The sequence below is a fragment of the Pogona vitticeps genome, chromosome 5 (assembly GCF_051106095.1).
Source record: "Pogona vitticeps strain Pit_001003342236 chromosome 5, PviZW2.1, whole genome shotgun sequence".
Lineage (NCBI taxonomy): Eukaryota > Metazoa > Chordata > Lepidosauria > Squamata > Agamidae > Pogona > Pogona vitticeps.
Window position 1 is genome coordinate 15,122,134 of NC_135787.1, and position 7,485 is coordinate 15,129,618.

At 46.9% G+C, this 7,485-nt stretch overlaps 1 protein-coding gene across 3 annotated transcripts in view; it reads right to left on the bottom strand.

Moving 5' to 3' along the window:
• Positions 1 to 6,385, bottom strand: part of GPRIN3 (GPRIN family member 3) — a 46,367-nt gene extending 39,982 nt beyond the window's left edge. For 2 of the 3 annotated variants that reach the window (XM_020796500.3, XM_020796499.3), the window contains exon 1: positions 6,157 to 6,385. The gene's annotated coding sequence lies outside the window, so the exon portion shown is untranslated. The remainder of the gene's footprint in view (positions 1 to 6,156) is intronic. The other variant, XM_020796501.3, reaches the window with a different exon arrangement.
• Between the last annotated feature and the right edge of the window lie 1,100 nt (positions 6,386 to 7,485).

Sequence of the window (7,485 nt, forward strand, 5' to 3'; positions counted from 1 at the left end):
TTTGGAGGGTGAGGGCAGAAAAGTGTAATCATCTAGGAGTCTTGGAAAGCATTGTTTTCAAATGTTCTAATTCCCTACACTTCACATCTCAGTGAGAAGATGACTGATATTGCTACATCTACTAACTCTTCCTTCCCTTCCATCTGCTATATGGTACTACTACAACTTGACTACTCATAAGATCCTGTCTCATTCCTGGGTCTTGTTTTGTCTTTTTGTTTTAACTTTAACACTCCTATCTCTTGGCCATTTTCTTCCCAATCCTCTTTGTGCATGTTTACTCTCCTACCAACCTCCAATGGCACAAGAACAACAATCGTTCTGGATCTGACACAGTTCCAAACCATTCATGCAACCCAAATCAAAAGACAGACTAGGTGAATTCTCAGCAGAATTCAGCACACAATGAAACAGCTCCACTTCTTTCCCATAGCCAACTGGAAAATCTCTGTCTTTTACTGTGAGCTAAGCTATGGTTTTTCCTGTTTTGATGTATGGAAGTGAGAGCTGGACCATAAAGAAAGCAGACCGCCGAAGAATTGATGCCTTTGAATTGTGGTGCTGGAGGAGGCTCTTGAGAGTCCCCTGGACTGCAAGGAGAACAAACCTATCTATTCTGAAGGAAATCAAGCTTGAGTGCTCACTGGAAGGACAGATCCTGAAGCTGAGGCTCCAATACTTTGGCCATCTCATGAGAAGAGAAGACTCCTTAGAAAAGACCTTGATGTTGGGAAAGAGTGAGAAGGGGGCGACAGAGGATGAGATGGTTGAACAGTGTCATCGAAGCTACCAGAATGAATTTGACACAACACCAGGAGGCACTGGAAAATAGGCCAAAGCCTGCAGGAATCCTCTCAGTACAGAGGCAAGTATGAACCGGATCCAACAACGTAAGCGATTATAGGGTGATAGGACACTTAGGCGAGCAGCTCACCGTTGCACCGATATGGCTCCATTATTTTCTCGGCAGGACAATCAGAACATTTGTACACATCGCAAAGAACTGGTTTACTGCAGAAACATAGTACAGTAATACTCTTCCTGAATGGCATCAGCTCATTTCCTCATGCATATTTTTGTCACATGCCTGAACGCTGCCTGAATGGGTGGCTGGGAATTGTCGCACAAGCAAAAGGAGTGTATCAAAGCTATTTGCTACTCACTGTAGAGAATACAGATTGCTTTGGCGGTTGTTAAGTAAACAGAGCAGCAACTCAGATTTCATGGCTTAACAGGCTAGCCCAAGAACCTTTTGAACAATGTGTAGTTTTCTAAGGGTAGTATGCCTATTTCTTTCTTTATTTCTTTATTTCATTATTTACTTACTTATTTTAAATGGGCTTTAGGTGCCATGGGCTGGCTGATTTCTACCACCATTCTGAGAGCTATGTCACCGTTTGGAGAAAAAGGGGGTCAAGAAAAACCCACTACTTACGTTCACAAATCATTCTTGTCCCCAGAATCCTTATTTATTTTCAGTTTATACATCACAGGGCCAGCTACAGGGAGCATATAACGCACCGGTTACAAGAACTGCACTGGCTACCAGTTCGTTTCCGAGCCCAATTCAAATTGCTGGTCGTTACCTATAAAGCCATATACAGCTGGGGTCCAAGCTACCTGAAGGACTGTTATCTCCCTATATGCGCCTTCTCAAACGATTAAGATCAGCAGAGGAGGCCCTCCTCTCGGTCCCACTGCCAGCACAAGAACAGCTGATGGGGACACGGGACAGGGCCTTCTCGGTGGCAGCTCCCAGGCTACGGGACGCTCTCCCTTGAGAGATCAGGATGGCTCCTTCCCTTTTATCATTTCGAAAAAAGCTAAAGACCCATTTCTTCTTTTAACAATTACAACTGAATCCCTGAACCCTGTTTCATCAGATAATTTTAATCTTTTCCATGTTTTAATGCTTTAATCTTTTGATTTGTTTTTAAATTATATATTGTTTAATTTACCTTTTAATATTTAACTTATTTTCTTTTTAAATTGTGTTGATGCTCACGTATAAAGCCCTAAACGGCTTAGGGCCTCGATACTTGGCGGAACGCTTACTTCCACCAAGTTCTACCGTGTCACTCGCACGAGTCAGGGTGAGGCTGAGGAGCCTAACGCCGAGGGAGGCCCGGGAAGAAAAGACAAGAAATCAGGCCTTCTCGGCGGTGGCTCCTCGCCTCTGGAATAACCTTCCCCCTGACATTCGCGCGGCTCCCTCGCTGGGTACTTTCAAAAATCAACTAAAAACACTGATGTTTCGGCAGGCCTTCCCCTCAGCTAATTCCTGATCTTCCCTTTTCTTCTCTCCTAGTGTTTCCCCCATCCTGTCTAATGTTTCTTCCCTCATTTAAAATTGTTTTAATTATATTATTATATATCTGTTGTAAGCCGCCTAGAGTGGTCCTGAGGGACTAGATAGGCGGGATATAAATAAATAAATAAATAAATAAATAAATAAATAAATAAATAATACATTTTAATGTGAGCCACTTTGGGTCCCTTGTTGGGAGAAATGCGGCATATAAATAAAACTAATAATAATAATATTCCTCCCAGTAATTCGGCAGCTAACAATAAAGAGGTGTTCAAGGCAGCTAGCAATAAAAATCTAGGTTTCAAACAGTATGTTTTGTCCCTTCCCGATGCATTCCTGTTCACCCAGCTTTGTGCACAAAATCTTCCTGATAGGTTGCCCTTAGAACTATGCCGTGGCAGAAGTTTTGAGGAAATGACTGACTCAACCCCAGGAGCGTTCTGATCACCACCATCATCAAGATCATCACGCTTCTTCATGGAGCTCAAGGCAAAGTATGATGTTGTTTTCTGTCTCATTTCATCTTCCTTGCAGCCCTGAGAGGTAGGATCCTGCTAAGCGAGATTGGGTGGTCCAAGACTGTCCAGTGAGTTCCATGGCCAAGTGGGGATTTGAACCGAGATTGCCTGAGTTCTTATCCAATACTCTAACCACTGTGATGTGCTGGCTCTCACTTTTTAAACTATCCTTCAGGGAAGCACCATAGTTCAGTGGCAGAGCACATACCGTATTTTTCCATGTATAAGACTATACTTTTGTCTAAAATCTTTAGACTAAAAATTGAGGGTTGTCTTATACACGGAAGTAAGCCGAGGAGAGAAAAAAACAAGTGGCGGGAAAAGCAGGGAGCAAAGCGATCCTGCAGCGCTTTGATCTCTTTCCCCCTACACTTGCTAAGCCCCACTTAGATTTCTTAATTTTATTGATTTATTTATTTATTTATTTATTTATTTATTTATTTATTTATTTATTTATTTATTTATTTATTTGATTTTTACCCCGCCCCTCTAGACCATGTCTACTCGGGGCAGCTTACAAAATAAAACAAAACAGTATAATATAATAACAGTATAACAACAGTATAATTTTGGGTTAGAAAAGTGGGGAGGGGGGCGTCTTATACATGGGGGGGTCTTATACACAGAAAAATACGGTACATGCTTTGTCAAGAAGGTCACAACCCCAGCCATCTCTAGTATATAAAGGTCATAGGTTGTTGATGGTCTGAAGCAGAAGAAAAGATGCCTTAACTGAGATACTGGAGCACCACTTCTATGGAGGCTAAATGGACAGCACTTAATCTAGTAGAACAGAGTTTCTTTTACCTCACCTTTCTTTTGGCCAAAGAAAGTTGGGGGGGGGAAGGAATCTGTTTATTCTCCTAGCAACCCTGTGAGGTCAGTGAGCATGACAAGCAGAACAGCAACGTCAATCAGGCTTGGTTCATAGCTGAGCAGAAAGTCAAGCCTCCCATACACAGACCAGAGAGCAACCCACACCCTTACGGCTTTGCTTCTGTTTTTCCATGACTTCTGAAACCCACTTCTGTGTGGTCTTGTTCTAAAGGCCTAACAGGCTTGTCCAGACCTGACACAGACTAGAAGATAGTAGAAGATATTTTCGACACCAAAAAGTGCCAAGAGACAGTGACATTGCATTCAGACCCGTCTTTTCCTATCCTCACCTCCTCCTCTGCAGCCAACGGCTGAACCTGCCAGTATAATACATTTCATGTGTGAAAATTATCAAAAGGAAGCCCCAAGATCACATTTTTGTTTAGATCTTCCTCTGGCCTTGTTTTCCCATCACCTGTACTCGGGAAGAATTTCTAGGCTGTGACAGTGGTGTTGCCATGGCAATGACTCTTCTCTACTGGATGGCAAAAACACACACGTACAGACAGGCACACATGCAGCAACAAACCCAAATACACTGCAGCAAAATGACAGAAGGGTATAATCCAATGAGAACTTCTCTTGCCCAGCAATCTTAGCAGCTCTCATTATTGTCTTCAATGAAACATCTGCAGGAGAATCTACTGGGTTGTGGGCAGACATTTTTAATCAGATAGCACGTTTAACCACACAGACGATCAACAATGATAATACATGGATATTGTTCTTGATATAGGATCCTCACTCTCATGTATTAGTTTGGAGTTCTCTCTCCTCTTTTATCTTTGCTTTCAACCCTGGAAGACGGAATTTTGGGGACAGTTCCCTCTAATGAATACAATCATGTCAATAAATCAACTGTTTATTGACTTTCCAGAACACATTTATTGCTCTGCATCGCTTCGGTTTGTCTACAGACAAGCCACCCTTGGAAACAGGGGGGGGAAACTGTTTATTTAGAGATAACAAAGAAAAAACTTTGCACCCAATTAACTTCCCTTTCTCAGGTTCTGAGCCAAACGTTTTCTTCTGCTTCAGGGTCCTCAATTAAAGTAATGTTGTGGCGAGTAGAGGGGACAACTGCTCGGATCTTCTCTTTTGGGTGAGTTTTATTGCCATTTTTCAGAAGACATGACAAAAATGAGGAAATGGGAGGGGTTGTTCCCCAGACTAAATATAGACCTATGGTAAGACCCGGCTCACAAAGACACAACTCTACCCCCTCCTCTGGGAGCACATGCTTGTGAGTTGAAATTTCTGTTTTCGTGCCCACACACATGAAATACTTATGAATGGGCACAGCAGAACAGGGGTGGTGGAATCTCTTTGCAAGATCTCCTAATACAATACGGGCCTCGATTTACTTCTCCTGATGCCCTAAACAGTAGCGGTTCTAACAGGAGTTCGTATCTCTGGAAGGATTCTTGTCTGTGTTTGTAGAACTGCAGCCTAAAGAAGCGGCTGGCTTCGTGCCCTGACCTTGCGTCTGGGAAAAGTTCTCTCCCTGCACTTTATTTTCCAAGCAAGTTCCCCTGGCCTTCCAAGCAGCTCATAAACGGTCTGCACCCATGTCACGCATCTGGGCCTCAACCCAACCCATTTGATTTTGTCTTCGCTGGGGTACATGACCAGAGAGCACTGCAAGTGTGTCTTTCACGTCCTTTGAGGGGGTGCAATAATAATAATACCCCCATCCCCACCCCGGAATCACAGCTCTGGGAAGAAGGCAAGTAGAACTAGTATCAATAACAGTACAGTAAATTAATAATGATCCATAATTCTCTTGAGTCAGGGCTTTGCATTATTGAAGATCTTATAAACGGGAAAGGGAGAAGGAGGTACTCCCCATGATAAATATACATGCCCCTCCATCCTCACGCATGAACACACGTGTCTTTGCCCTTATATCTCTCCCTATTAGATTTAAAACAGGTTTAACCCTGTGGAGAAATACAATCAACCCAACAATAATTAAACTTGTCTGTAAAGTTCCTCTCCACCGCGCAAGTGAGCCCCTCTCCTTTTGTAACCCAAGGTTTTTGGAAACTGCTGAAGGGACACTTCTTTTTTTAAAAAATAGTAATAATGATAATAATAAAAGTGTAGCATGTCCCAACCCGGAGGTGCTTCGGTTGCAAGCCATATGGAGTTTTAAGACCCTAAAGAGCAGGTCTCGGAAAGGGCAGCGCGCCGCGCGATCCCAGGCGCGCTTCCTCGGAAGTAAGTCGGAGCGCGCCAGGGATCCACGCGCCAGCAAGCCAAGGGGTATGAGCGCACCCCCGGATTCGCACAGCAGGCAAGCCCAGGCTGGCGCTTTTGCGCCCAAGAGAGGCGCGAGGCCCTTTGCTTGCAGCTGCAGGACGGACGGACACACACAGACACACACACACCCGATACCTTTCCAGCCGTTTGCAAACAGTCCGTTCCCCCCCCCCCCCAGGTTCCCCTCACCTCTCAGCAGCAGCAGCAGCAACGCGGGCGAAAGGAGCGGTGACCTTGCAGCCAAATTCCTCGCCCGAGTCGGAAACGAAGCCCTGGGCTTCTCCTCCTTTTCTTCCTCCTCCTCCTCCTCCTCCTCCTCCTCCTCCCAGCTGTCGAGGGCGCGAACCAGAGGCGAGAGGAACCATCCGGCGAAGGCTCTCGAGCCCGGGCTCTCAAAGCCCAGAAATGCCCAGCCTTGCCCGGTCGGCGAGCGCTTCAGGGAGGCGGCGGCGCCGGCGGCGCAAAAGGCGCCCCAAAGGGGAAGCCCGCCCCGGCTCTTCTCCTCGCCGTCAGCGGCCGCCTCTGCTTCTCCCGGCCGGCGTTCGGGCTCGGCTGCCCGGGGCGGTGCGCAGGTGGGGCCGGGCGGCGGCGGCGGCTTTCGCCGCGAGAGGCTGGAGAGGAGCCGCCGGCGTCGCCTTCTCCACCCGGAGGCAGCTGGCCGAGCGAGGCGAAAGGGGCGAGCGAGAAGCGGAGCGGCCTCCGGAGGCCGAGCGGGGGACGCTACTGGTGGCCGGGAGGCGGCGACGGGCTCTGCGGGCCTCGGAACGCCAGCCCTCGGCGCCGCTGAGCGCTTCCTGCCGGAGAGAGAGAAGGGCGCTTGCTAGGCGGCCGCCGGTCGCTTCGCGCCTATGTTGACTCCAGGATGCGAGCGGAGGCGTGGCTTGCCGCTGCCACCCGCCTAGTCATCGCCCGTGGCGGAGGAGGGATTCGAACCCGGGACTTCAGACTCCTGGTCCCGCCTGTTCCCCGCTGGGTCTCAATGGAGGACCTGCATTGGCTCTCTCTCTCGCTCGCTCTCTCCTGCCAGCCGAGCTTCACCTCCTCTTACCTGTAGAGGGAACCTGCGTAAAATTACCATTACAGTATTTCATTGGTACCTAGTGCATCTTATTACTTGGACAGATAAATGCCTGGAAAACTTCACTCTCAATGGATAACAAAAAGGGGAGAGGCAACTGCATAAGGAAAGAAGAGAGCTTGTGAATTGCTCCAGGCAGGAGAGGGATTCAAGTTCCTACAATAGTGTATTCCTTGATCTGAACCCCAGTGAACTCCTCATTTTTCACTTTGACTTACACGGTAGAACTGCTCTCCTAGGAATGCATCTTGCAGCGGTCATTTCCCCCGTCATAACATCCTCTTTATTGAATCGCAGCTCTTCTGCCCTCTTCCATTTCCCACCAAGTTGTGTCAGTTGAGGAGTTTGTTCTTTGGTGGGTCATAGGAAAACGAAATGCCTGGTCCGCATTGATCAGCTAACCCAGTATTTCAACGTGGACTGCCAGTGGTTTTCCAAGG